At 42.7% G+C, this 13,815-nt stretch overlaps 1 long non-coding RNA gene across 1 annotated transcript in view; it reads right to left on the bottom strand.

The window, feature by feature from the left end:
- Window positions 1-44: 44 nt before the first annotated feature.
- The window catches only part of LOC129025079 (uncharacterized), a 29,081-nt gene continuing 15,310 nt past the window's right edge, over window positions 45-13,815 (bottom strand). The window contains exon 3 of the long non-coding RNA XR_008497169.1: window positions 45-90. This is a non-coding gene — a long non-coding RNA (uncharacterized LOC129025079). The remainder of the gene's footprint in view (window positions 91-13,815) is intronic.

Genomic DNA, 13,815 nt, shown 5'->3' with positions numbered 1-13,815 from the left:
CCTGAGACAAGCTCTCTGGTAGCTCACATGTGGAAGCAGGACTGGGAAAATCCACGCTATGTATTATCGAGTAGTTTGAAAGTACTGTAGCTTTAAAATAAAATAAAATAAAGTAAAATAAAATAAAATACTACAATGCTTCTCTGTCTAAGCATCAGTATTTTATACTTATATACACACAACTGTAACAGTGTAATGATGAGCACAGGATTGCTCTTAGAAGCTCTAATTTCTCTTGTCTTTGGCTAGTACTGTATAAAACCAGAAGTGTGTTTTGTTGATTTTTGTGACAGAAAAATCTGGAATAATGTTTGTTTTCCTCACGTTTTCCTTCTAGAACAGAGAATCTAAAGGGGTATTAGCCCACCTCATTTCCCCTGGCCTACATAGAGATACAGAGTGATCTGAGGCATTGGCTTTTTCTCCAAGTAGGTACCAATACCTCAGATTTGGGAAATTCCAAATCAAAAGTAAGACTTAGCTTCTACAACAAATACTTCTGATGAAACATTCACTGAGGAGCACACTCCTAAACCAGACATATGTTTAAGATTCATGCTGAGATATCAGTTGGTTTCCCCTTCTTTTTAAAATACATCCAGTTCTTACCCAGTTAATATAAGAAAAGCAATGTCTCTAGAAGAAAGCTTGCTTTGCAGTGTTAGTGAAGCACCGAATAGCTTAAGTTTGAATATCTAAGTTACAAGTTAGTCTTTAGCGGGTTTTAAATAGTTTTTTTGACCCTTTTGAAAAATAACTACATGAGTGCTTCTTGTTGCTGGGTGAGAAAGGCTACTTTATATACAGTTTTGGTTTTCTTTTTGCAGATATGATTGATGTATTACACCAAAATAAAGTATTTTTATGTTTACATAGTGTAATTTTTAGGTTCACTTAGAATACATTTTATTTAATAAATTAAAATTACTTTGGTACACTATTAAATGCAAAATCTCCTTTCCAAACAAAAAAGAACTACCTTATATTCATCATTGAATGTTCTTGGTCTGTGCTTTTATGTTTATATAATATGGTGAATTCAGTATGGTGTCCAAGTGTGCCCTGCGTTGATAGACACGTGCATTCCTTCCAGGAGTGGGTACTGACTCCAGACTCCAGAGCCATATTTGTAGTTAGGCTTCTGAGCTTGCAATCATGTTGAATGTATGATGAGCAAAATAAAATCAAAACCTTATTTTTGTACATTTTTGAAGTATATACTTAGAACTGACCACCACCCTGGCCACACGGAGAGCTGTACCGTGTGTAAATCCGCCTTTAGCTTGATTCATACAGTGTTTTTGCATCTGTGGGACCTACCTTTTCGTTCATTAGTTTGAACTATACATAAACTGTACAATCTGTCAAGTTTTTATACAATAAATATTCACCTGTGAAAACCGGTTAAATAAAACTAGTATTTCTTACACACGCACACACAAAAAAGCATTCCACAATGAGCATGACAAAAAGTCCCTCTTTCAGAAAGATGCTTCTGCAGTAGAAGGTGGCTACCTTGATGCAATGACATGGCCAGTTCTGATCCTCTAACTTGTTTGGGATGCTTCTGCTACATTTTCAAATGACTTCAGTCAGTGGTTCCCACAAATGAAATATTTGCCAAACAAGACGTTGTTGCATTTCTGTGGCTTTTACATTTATTAAACAATTGCTTCCTCCTCCCAGGGTAATAGCCTCCAATCTCCCCACTTTTTCAAAACATTATTGACAATTCTTCTACCATATGTTGACACTGTGTTTCAATTCTCCTATCATTTATTCCCTAGGGCACAATGTTTCAATTCTCCTATCATTTATTCCCTAAGGCACAATGTTTCAATTCTCCTATCATTTATTCCCTAAGGCACAATGTTTCAATTCTCCTATCATTTATTCCCTAGGGCACAATGTTTCAATTCTCCTATCATTTATTCCCTAGGGCACAATGTTTCAATTCTCCTATCATTTATTCCCTAGGGCACAATGTTTCAATTCTCCTATCATTTATTCCCTAGGGCACAATGTTTCAATTCTCCTATCATTTATTCCCTAGGGCACAATGTTTCAATTCTCCTATCATTTATTCCCTAGGGCACAGTGTTTCAATTCTCCTATCATTTATTCCCTAGGGCACAATTGGTTCTGCTAGGACAATCTCCAGGGTAAGGATTCAATTGTACAAGGTTATGTGAGCTTGCAAATGAAGGAGACAGAGAGAGAGAGAGAGAGGAAAAAAAAAAAAAGGTGGAGGAGGGAAGGAGGGGACAAGAGGGGGAGAGAGAGAAACTACAAATGGGAGACTTTAACTCTAGCCATTAAAAATGGTGGTTCTAAAAATCCACCACACAGTCAGAACCCAGCTTTTTACATGTGCTCACATCCATACAGAAAAGACATGTTTTGTGTTTTTTTCCTAGTGAATTCTTGGCAAATACTGTCAGTTGTGAAATACAAGATGGGGAACTCTTTCTCTGAAAACGTAGCTGGGGAAAAATGATGCAGTTAGGTAGAGAAATAGCTGCCTTGAAAAACAAGTTTCCTTGAGTTGATGAAACACTAGAGGAGAGAAGAGGTCCCCTTGCATGTCTTCCCCACCTCTGTGTTTATTTGCTGATCCAAACTGATTCCTGTTAAAATATGCATGCCAGCATTTCATTTTCAACAAATGCTACTCCAAGTATTCATTAGCGTCTTATCCACTGTCTCTAAAATAATCTACGGTGGCCTGAATAGCTGTGGAATGACAGGAGAAAGACTGCAAGGAGGAGACATGCATGGGGTCCCCGAGGGAAAGGCACAGCTTGCTGGCTCCGTGGTAAGGGGTGGGTACCTGGCATCAGCCCCTCAGCAGAGAGGGCAGGACTGAGTGTAGCAAGTGACTCACAGAAAATGCATTAACCCATTGAAATGTCACCAGAATTGAATTGAAATGTCACCAAAGAAGCTCATGGGGTGAGAAATTGCCATGTGCTTTAAAAAATAATTATTATTAAATCCAACTAAAGCATGTACATAATTGAATCAAAGGTACTAGCAATCCTTGTTCCATCTTTCTTCACCCCCATCCTCCACCCCAGGAGCAACAACTTTCCACTCCATTCTGTTCCTTCTAGAATTTTCCTCTATATTTCTAAATAATTTGCATATACTGTTATTTCTCAATTTATTAATTTTAGTCATTTTCATCAACTTCTGTTATGATACTGGAGGGTTTTTCTGGCCTAACTACCCCAGTTTGCCTTGACCCATCCCCTCAATTTAGATACTATGAGTTAAAAAAAAAATTAATAGTCTTTTTTTTTTTTTTTGAGACAGGGTCTCATTCCATTGCCCAGGCTGAAGTACAGTGGCACAATCACGGCTCGCTGCAGCTTCAACCTCCTGGGCTCAAGTGATCCTCCCACCTCAGCCTCCTAAGTAGCTAGGACTAAAGACACACTCCACCACACTCAGCTAAGTTTTAAAACTTTGTAGAGAAGGGGGTCTCACTTTGTTGCCCAATCTAGTCTTGAACTCCTGGCCTCAAGCAATCCTCCCACCTAGGCCTCCCAAAGCACTAGGATTATAGGCATGACCCACCACGCCTGGCCCCTAATAGAGTCTTTCTATTATTATAGCTTAATATGCTCTCTGTTGATCCACGTGGCAAACTATGACTGCATTTCCTTTCTTGTACAACTCTTGAGTATTTTCTGGGATTAATAACTGTCTCATGTAATTGCTTAGTTTTCTAGAGATGTTCTCTGATTTTTTTTCCAAATGCTTTCCCCAAATGCTCACACACATTAAATAACCTAACTCGCCCATGTCTCCACCCCAACACTGCCACTGAGAGCCATGTGTCCTCCTGCTCTGCAGTATACCAGTTGAGCTTTAAACCCAGCACACGGCTAGTGTCCTAAAATACCCCAACCTCTTTCCAGCATGGGACCTTGTCTCCTGCTTTCTTGTCTTCCTTCCTGGTTTACTATTTTCTGTTGCTGAAATATATTCTCTAGTAGCTCCTGCAGAGACATGCACAGGAGAGATATATTTTTCGTCCTTGCACATTTAACAACCTGTTAACTTTGCCCTCGTCACTCTGCCTGAGTGAGTGCTCTCCGCACTGCACCCTCCTTAGAAATTTACCATTGCTCCACTTCCCCCGCAGTATTAGCCCTAAGGAACCTGCCGCCTTTGAACTGTCAGGTGTGGCCTGTTTTCCTCTGTAGAAACTTTTAGCCTAGTGCTGACCAAAGTCAATCGCAATTTTCTTTCTTTTTTTTAACTTAAAATTTTTCTTTCATTTCCACGTTTCCCCAACTTATTTTTTCTTTGGGTGTGTGTGTGAAGCAGGATCTCACTCTGTCACCCAGGCTGGAGTGCAGTGATGCGATCATGGCTCACTGCAGCCTCCACATCCTGGGTTCAAGTGATCCTCCTACCTCCATCTCCTGGGTAGTGGGGACTGCAGGTGCATGCCACCACATCTAGCTAATTAAAAAATAGTTTTTTTTGTTGCCCAGGCTGGTCTGAAATTCCTGGGCTTAAGTGATCATTTCCAATCAGCCTCCCAAAGTGCTGGGATTACAGACGTGAGCCACCACACCCGTCCTCAATTTTTCTTTCCTTTTTTTTTTTTTTTTTTTTTTTTTGAGACTGAGTCTCGCTTTGTCGCCCAGGCTAGAGTGCAGTGGCACGATCTCGGCTCACTGCAAGCTCTGCCTCCCGGGTTCACGCCATTCTCCTGCCTCAGCCTCCTGAGTAGCTGGGAATACAGGCGCCTGCCACCACGCCCGGCTAATTTTTTGTATTTTTTAGTAGAGACGGTGTTTCACCATGTTTGCCAGGATGGTCTCAATCTCCTGACCTCGTGGTCCGCCCGCCTCGGCCTCCCAAAGTGCTGGGATTGCAGGTGTGAGCCACTGCACTCGGCCCCGTCCTCAATTTTCTAATAGACATAATTTAAATGGTAAAAAGAAAGAAGTGGAATTTGTTTTAATAATGTATTTTATTTAATCCAGTATATCAAAAAATGCTATCATTTCAAGCTGCAATCAGTATGAAAATTTTCGGTGAGACATTTTACTATGCCTTTGTTATCATGAGTGTATTTCACACTCACAGCACATCTCAGTGTGGACCTGTCATGTGCTCAGAGCTCCACAGCCACTGGAGCCGACAGCCGCTGCATGACTGTGTAGTTCTACAGCCTTCTGTCCATCCCTGGTGCTCTGGGGTCCCCACAGTGGTGCTCGTTGGCATTTAATCTCTGTGCTTGTGCTTGTGCTGTGTCCCTCCAGAATCTTTCCAGAATCATGCCTCCTAGGCCGTCATTGCTCAAGTCCCCCTCTGGGACCAGAGGTCCTCCTGGTGAGGCCACGGCTTCTGAACGCCATGGGTATTTGGGGTTCCTGCACACCCTGTCACACCTAAAGCCACAAGAGTCCTGGTGCTCAAGTGCTCGAGTGCAGAAGAGGGACTTAAGGACTGCAGCCCGCCAAACTTCCCAGCAGGTGTCGGTCACACCGGGTCATGTCACTGCTGAGGATTTCTCAGGTCCCCAGGGCATGGCCTGAGATTCTTGGAATCCTGCAGGATTTCTTAGGGTTTCAACATTTCCTGCTAAAGAACCAACAATTCCTGGAAGGGGCGACGCTTCAGCCTTTATTGAGCAACGTGCAAAAAGAAAACCGGTGGGCCGGGCGCAGTGGCACATGCCTGTAATCCCAGCACTTTGGGAGGCCGAGGTGGGAGGACTGCTTGAGCCCTTAGAGTATGAGACCAGCGTGGGCAATATAGTGAGACCCTGTCTCTACAAAAATAAATAAAGAAGAAGAAGACTGGCTTACAGCCAGCAGAGACGAGACCTTGCCTCAGTGGGCCTCAGGCGTGGAGAACTGGGCTCAGGCAGGGAAAGGGATTGGAGAGACAGAAGGTGAGGAGAGAGGAATACAGGGCACACCTTGTCTCTTTCCCATGTCGCTGAAGACATCAAGGACTCTCTCTCTCTCTCTCCTCATGCCCTCCTTCCCTTCATCCCCTTCTCCCACCAACGTCTCTCTCCTCCAGGTTCCCAGGAGGCTTAAGGAGAATATAATCCCTTTATGTCCGCTTAGGAGGCAAAAGATTCCTCCCTCGTATTTGTCATCTTAAAACAACAGCCAAGAGCATGCCCCCTATGTATTTGTCAAATAGCGTCTGCCATCAGCTGGACACTTCCACACCCTTCTACAAGAATGACCTCATTGACTCCCCGTAACAACCCTGAAGAAGACATTGTTTCTGTCCCTATTTTACACATGAGGAAACTGAGGCCCAGGGACGGTCAGGGGGTCACCCGGTTGTGTCCCTGGGGGCGGTTCCAAACTTCATGCTCTCACCGTGAGTGGCAGCTTCCTGTCTCTGTGGGGTGCCTGCACAATTGGAGGCAGAGTCAGACATGTTCGGGCGTTTTGCTATGAAACAGTTTACTCTGAAATAAAGCAAGCCTGTGGGTGTTGGACTGAATTTTGCAGAGTGGATTTAAATCCAGACTTTCACAGAGTGGATTTAAACCAGAGATTGAGAGCAAGTTCTTAGTTCTAAATGCTCCCGCCAGCTTCCATCCTGACCAGAAATGAAAGCCTGGTGCTGAGACAGGCCCCCAGACCCCTGCCGTAACCACCCTGAGTCTAGTTCCCTTCACTCACCCCCACCCCGCCAGGACCCCCAGGGAAAGTCAGCTAAAGGCAGGAGAACATATCTAACCGCTGTCCAGTAACACCTTCAAATGTGAAACTCCCACTTAATTATGTTGCCATTACATTTTAGTCCATCCTGTTTTTCAACTGTGAACACATTTTATTTTTTCCTTCCTGCCTTATTCAACTTTCCTGCTTTCAGGGTTTGAATTTCAAACCTGTGCATGTTTCTTGCTAGGTGCCAGCAAGCTCATAATTAATGAGACCTAAGGAATTTGGACTCCACTAATTTGCATTACGGGATGGTTTTGACAGAAGCTGGCAATATCGAACCTTTGCTGCACGAAGAAAAGGCTTGCTAATCATTTTAATGGCGTAAACATGGCAGGTCATGGAGCCATGTGACTGTTTACATACATGTAAACAGTTCGTGCTGTTTTCTACTTGCTCTTTTGTACATAGTATCTGCTCTTCGGTTTTCAGGACTCTCAGTGCAGCTACCTCATCCTTGGGTAACTTGAGCGTCCTTTTGCTTTTTGCTTTGTTGTTACATTTGCATTTGACCTGTTATTGTGTCCCAGAAAGCATCTTGCAGGCCATACTGATCCGAAAATGGGTAAATATGTTCTGTTTTCATCTCTTAAAACCCTACGCGTCTGGCATTTCAGAAGCTGCGCGATGTTAGATCCTTCATGTAACAACCAACCCTAGGTGAAGAGACTGCTAAAACAGGAAAAAGGTTTTCTGAATCAACGAGCAAAACCTTGCTGTGAATTTCCTAAAGATGGCACAGACAGGATAAATACATACTCCCAACTTGGAAACAGGGACATTTGAGGCAAAGCCTCCAGCACTAGGAATACATATTCCAGTCAGAGAAAAAGAACTGGTAATTGCCAATCTGTACATGAACTGTGAGGGGAGTCCCCATGCAATGACACTGCAATCACCTTTGAACTAATTGGCAGGAAATAAATAAATACAGGAATGTGGCTTCTGAGTTTTAGTATAATGTTTCAATAACCATCTACGAATAATTAGCTGATTCAGGACAAGTGTTTTCAAAAGTGTATTAAAATATAGCTCTGATCAGGCCGGGCGCGGTGGCTCATGCCTGTAATCCCAGCACTTTGGGAGGCCGAGGCGGGCAGATCACGAGGTCAGGAGATCGAGACCATCCTGGCTAACACGGTGAAACACCGTCTCTATTAAAAATACAAAAAATTAGCCGGGCGTGGTGGCGGGCGCTTGTAGTCCCAGTTACTCGGGAGGCTGAGGCAGGAGAATGGCATGAACCTGGGAGGCGGAGCTCACAGTGAGCTGAGATCACGCCACTGCACTCCAGCCTGGGCGACAAAGCGAGACTCCATTTCAAAAAAAAAAAAAGTATAGATAGATAGATAGATAGATAGATAGATAGATAGATAGATATACATAGCTCTGATCAATTAATTGGCACAAATTCTCCTTCAACAAAGCTAATGAATTGTTTCTCATGCATTAGTAAATATTCCATAACTAGAAATTGTGTTTTCCCTTACTGTGGTGCTGATATTGTTAGCATGCATCCGAAAATGTGACCTTGGATATTCCAGATATATTCTTGGATTCTAGCATAGTAATTATTATCTCATTTTACTGGGTTGTTTTTTTTTTCCTCCAAGCTTCCCCCGAAAAGTGCTATACTAATTAGGAATTATTCTCATTTGTTCATTAAAGCAAGCCCTCAAAAGATATCCTTAAGATCATGATTTATTAACTGAAACCAGATTATTATATGTTCCCAGCTTAATAAAAGTATAATTGGGCCAGGCACGTGGCTCACACCTGTAATCCCAACACTCTGAGAGGCCGAGGAGGGTGGATTGCTCAAGCCCAGAAGTTGGAGACCAGCCTGGGGAACATAGCAAAACCCCATCTCTACTAAAAATTAAAAAAAATTAGCTGAGCATGGTACAGCACCTGTAGTCCCAGCTACTCAGGAGACTGAGATGGGAGGATTGCCTGAGTCCAGGAGTTTGAGAACAGCATGGGCAACATAGCGAGACCCCCATCTCTTCAAAAAAATTTAAAAATTGGGCCAGGCGGCCCAGGTGGCTCATGCCTGTAATCCCAGCACTTTGGGAGGCTAAGGTAGGCAGATCACTTGAGGACAGGAGTTTGAGACTCTTCAAGGCTGCAGTGAGCTGTGATCACACCACTGCATCCTAGCCTGGGTGACACAGCAAGACCCTGTCAAAAAAAAAAAAGAAAAAAAAAACACACTACAATTTTTCTTTAAATATTTTATGTATTTATTTATTTATTTATTGAGACAGGGTCTTGCTCTGTCACCCAGGCTGGAGTGCAGTGGTGCAATCACAGCTCACTGTAGCCTCGACCTCCCAGGACCAAGAGATCCTCCACCTCAGCCTCCTGTATAGCTAAGACTACAGCCATGTGCCACCACACTCAGCTAATTTTTTATTTATTTATTTATTTATTTTGTAGATGCGGGGTCTTGCTATGTTGCCTATGCTGGTCTCGAACTCCTGGGCTCAAGCAATCCTCCTGCTTCAGCCTCCCAAAGTATTGGGATTACAGGTATGAGCCATCACACTCAGCCATTCTCTATTTTTCTGCATTTTTTTATTGTGGTAAAATATATATAACATAAAAATTGCCCTTTTGGCCATTTGTAAATGTTCAGTTCATGATGTTGATCACATTTATGATGTTGTACAATTATCACCACCATCTGTCTCCAGAACTTTCTCCTTTTCACAAACTGAAACTCTGTTCCCGCTAAGCAATAACTCCTCATGCCTTCCTCCTGCAGCCTCTGGTAACCTCTAATGCATTTTCTGTCTCTGATTCTGCCCATTCTAGATATTTCATAGAAGGGCAATCATACACTATCTGTCCTTTTGCATCTGGCTTATTTCATCTAACCCAATACTTTCAAAGTTCATCCATGTTGCAATATGACTCAGAACTTCATTCTTTTTTAAGGCTGAATAATATTCCATTGTATGGATATGCCACCTTTTGTCTATCCATTCACTTGGGCTGCTTCTACCTTTTGGCTATGGTAAACGACCCTGCGATGAACACTGGTGTGTAAGTATGTGTTTGGGTTCTTGCGTTCAATCCTGCAGTGTATACTACAAAGACGAATTGCTGGATCACTTGGTAATTCTACGTTTAACTCCTTGAGGAACTGCCCAGCTCTTTCAGCAGCTGCTGCACTGTGTTACATTGCAATTGGCCATGTGTGAGTGTTCCAATTTCTCCACATCCTCACCAACACTTGTTATTTTCTGTTGGTTGTTTGGTTGGTTGTTTAATTGTAGCCATCCTAGTAGGAGTGAGCAACACTCACTCTTGATAGAAAAACACACTGAAGATCTAATTTTGGTGCTGCAGAGAACAGGGGGACTGGGTGATTAGGAAGCAAAAGAAGCCTCTGGGAAGGAGGAGTAGAGAAGTGAGGGGTGAGAAGGAAAATGACATGGGACAGGGATCATAAACTGTGCACTGGGTTTATGTTATCATTAGCCTTTCCAGAATATGGAGGCTTGGCCTATATCCCTCAGTCAGGGTCTATACACCAACGGGAAGAAATGCACATGTGGATCTCTTTCACCTTACAATGATCTGAGTAGAGCAAGATAACTCAGAGGGAAAAAGGCTATTTTCTGCTTAACTGACATTACTATCTGATGAGCCCTAGTCTCTGAGCAACACAGGGGGCCATAAATTCATTAGGAATACTGTTCCTACAAACTTGTTCGACCTGTAGCCAGAAACATCCAAGTTTAAAAAAAAAATAGGTGTAGTATACTGCATAGCATGTTGTGTATCACATGTAGTCACCATTGAGGATATTTACCTATTGGTCTTTTTCCTTCGTTACTACAATAGACAATTAAATGATAAACACTTTGATATCTTTAAGACATATAAATAGAAAAAAAATCAAGGGGATTTGGGTGTTTTTCATTATATTTGTGTGTCTATGATAAAAAACACATAACTGGGCCAGACACAGTGGCTCATGCCTATATTCCCAGCACTTTGAGAGGCCGATCTGGGAAGATGGCTTGAGCTCAGGAGTTAGAGACAAGCCTAGGCAACATAGGGAGACCCCATCTCTACAAAACAACTTAAAAATTAGCTAAGCATGATGATGCATGCCTGTAGTCCCAGCTACCTGGGAGCCTGAGGTGGGAGGATTGCTTGAGTCCAGGAGTTCAAGACCAGCTTGGGCAAAATGGCAAAACTCCATCTTTACAAAAACTACAAAATTAGTCCGGTATGGTGGCGCAGGCCTGTAATCCAAGCTACTCAGGAGGCTGAGGTGAAAGGATCGCTTGAGCCCAGGAGGATGAGGCTGCAGTGAGCTGTGATTGTGCCACTGCTCTCTAGCCTGGACAGAGCGAGACCCTGTCTTAAACAAACAAAAGTCACCCAGGGGGTAAATATCAGAGCCTGATCTTTAAAAAGATATATTGTGTGGTTGAAATGTTAAAAACCTACCACATCAAGTGTTGGTGAGGATGTGGGGAAACTATAAACCTCATACACAGTTAGTACAAATGTAAAATGATACAACCATTTTGTTGTTTTTTTTTAATCACTTCACAAAGTTTGTTTCTGAAAGAGTTAAAACATATATCTATAATAGGATCCAACCTTTCCAGTTATAGATACTTATCCAAGAGAAATAGCGTAGTTCCATACAAAAACTGATAAGCAAATGCTCATAGCAGCTCTATTTGTAGTAGATAGAAACTGTAAAAACCATAAACAATCCTAATGTCCATCAATAGATGAATAGAGAAACAAACCATAATGCAACATACAATGGAATACTACTCAGCAATAAAAAGGAATCAATGACTGATACATGAAACAGCATGAATGAATCTCAAAATTATCACCCTTAGAAAAAATCCAGACAAAAAAGAATACAGACTGTCTAACTCCATTCATATAAACTCAAGATAATGTGGCAGGAAGCAGACCAGTGGTTACTTGGGAATAGAAGAATGGGGAAGGGCTGGAGGGAGGGGTTACAAAGGGCTTGAGGAAATGTTTAGAAGTGATAAGAATAGTAATGGACAGAATCATGGTTCCCCAAAGACTTCCATGTCCTAATCCCCAGAACCTGTGAATATGTTACTTTACATGGCAAAGGGGAGTTAAGGATGTAGATGGAATTAAAGTTGCTAGCCGGCTGACTTTAAGATTATCTTAGATTATCTGGCTGGGACAATGTAATGACAAAAGTCCTTAAAAATGGAAGAGGGAGGCAAAAGCATTCAGAGTCAGAAGGAAGTATGACTACGGAAGAATGGTGTCTTGGTCAATATTGAGTTACTGTAACAGAATACCTGAGGCTAGGTAATTTATAAAGAAAAGAGTTTCATTTGGCTCATGATTCTGTGGCTGGAAATTCCAAAATTGGACAACTGCATCTGGTGAGTGCCTCAGTCTGCTTCCATTCATGGTGGAAAACAGAAGGAGAGTGGGTATGTGCAAAGAGACCCCATTGTGAGAAAGGAAGCAAGAGAGAAACTGAGGAAGCCAGACTCTTTTTAACAACCTGCTCTCTCAGGAACTAATCCATTCCAGTGAGAGCAAGAACTCACTCACCCCTGAGGGACAGCATTAATCTATTCATGAGGGATCTTCCGCATGACCTAAACACCTCCCACGAGCCCCCACCTCCCACATAGCCACATTGAAAATCAACTCACAACATAAGTTTTGGGCTGAAACAAACCATGTGCAAACCATAGCAAATGGTCAGAGAGATGCAACATTGCTGGCTTTGAAGATGGAGGAAGGGGCCATGAGCCAAGGAATACAAGAAACCTCTAGAAGCTGGAAAAGGCAAGGAAATAGATTATCTCCTAGAGTCTCCAGAAAGGAGTACAGCCCTGCTGATATCTTGATTTTGGCCCTCCAAGACCCCTTGCAGACTTCTGACCTTCAGAACTGTAAGATGATAAAATTATGTTGTTTCAGCTGGGTGTGGTGGGACGCACATGTAATCCTAGCTACTCGGGAGGCCTGCTTAAGTCCAGGAGTTTAAGACCAACCTGTACAACATATCGAGACTATCTCTTAAAAAATAAAAACAATAGGCCGGCACGGTGGCTCACTCTGTAATCCCAGCACTTTGGGAGGCCGAGGTGGGCGGATCACTTGAGGTCAGGAGTTCGAGACCAGCCTAGCCAACATAGTGAAACCTCATCTCCACTAAAAAAAAAAATTAGCAGGGCGTGGTGGTGGGCGCCTGTAATCCCAGCTACTTGGGAAGCTGAGGCAGGAGAATCATTTGAACCTGGGAGGCGGAGGTTGCAGTGAGCCGAGATTGCACCACTACACTCCAGCCTGGGCGACAAAGTGAGACTCTGTCTAAATAAATAAATAAATATAAAAATAAAAATAAAAAAATCAACCAAACATGGTGGTGCACACCTGAGCCCAGGAATTTGAGGCTGTAGTGATTTCAGTGTGAGCGACAGAGCAAGGTTCTGTCTAAAAAAAAAAAAAAAAAAAAAAAAATTATGTTGTTTTAAGCCACTAAGTTTGTGGTAATTTGTTAAAGCAGCCATAGGGAACTCATACTGCTCCACTCATTATTTCCAATGTGGCGATGGTTTCACAGATGTATACATATAACAAAACATCAAATTATAATTGTCCATATGCACACTTTATTTCATGTCAATGGATATCTCATTAAAGCTGTTTTTTTAATTATTATTATTATTATTTTTTTGAGACAGAGTCTCATTCTGTCACCCAGGCTGAAATACAGTGGCACGATCTCGGCTCACTGAGCTCACCTCTGCCTCCCAGGTTTGGCTCGTTGCAACCTCAGCGTCCTGAGTAACTGGGATTACGGTCATGTGCAACCACTCCCAGCTAATTTTTGTATTTTTAGTAGTGACGGGGTTTCACCATGTTGGCCAGGCTGGTCTCAAACTCCTGGCCTCAAGAGATCCGCCTGCCTCGGCCTCACAAAGTGTTGGGATTACAGGTGTGAGCCACCACGCCTGGTCTCAATAAAACTGTTTAAAAAACACTTTTTGTGGCCAGGCGCAGTGGCTCAGGCCTGTAATCCCAGCAGTTTGGGAGGCCGAGGCAGGTGGATCACCTG

Source organism: Pongo pygmaeus, chromosome X (assembly GCF_028885625.2).
Source record: "Pongo pygmaeus isolate AG05252 chromosome X, NHGRI_mPonPyg2-v2.0_pri, whole genome shotgun sequence".
NCBI classification, from domain to species: Eukaryota; Metazoa; Chordata; class Mammalia; order Primates; family Hominidae; genus Pongo; species Pongo pygmaeus.
The sequence above is the reverse complement of the archived record's forward strand: the minus strand, read 5'-3'. Positions and strand labels throughout refer to the sequence as shown.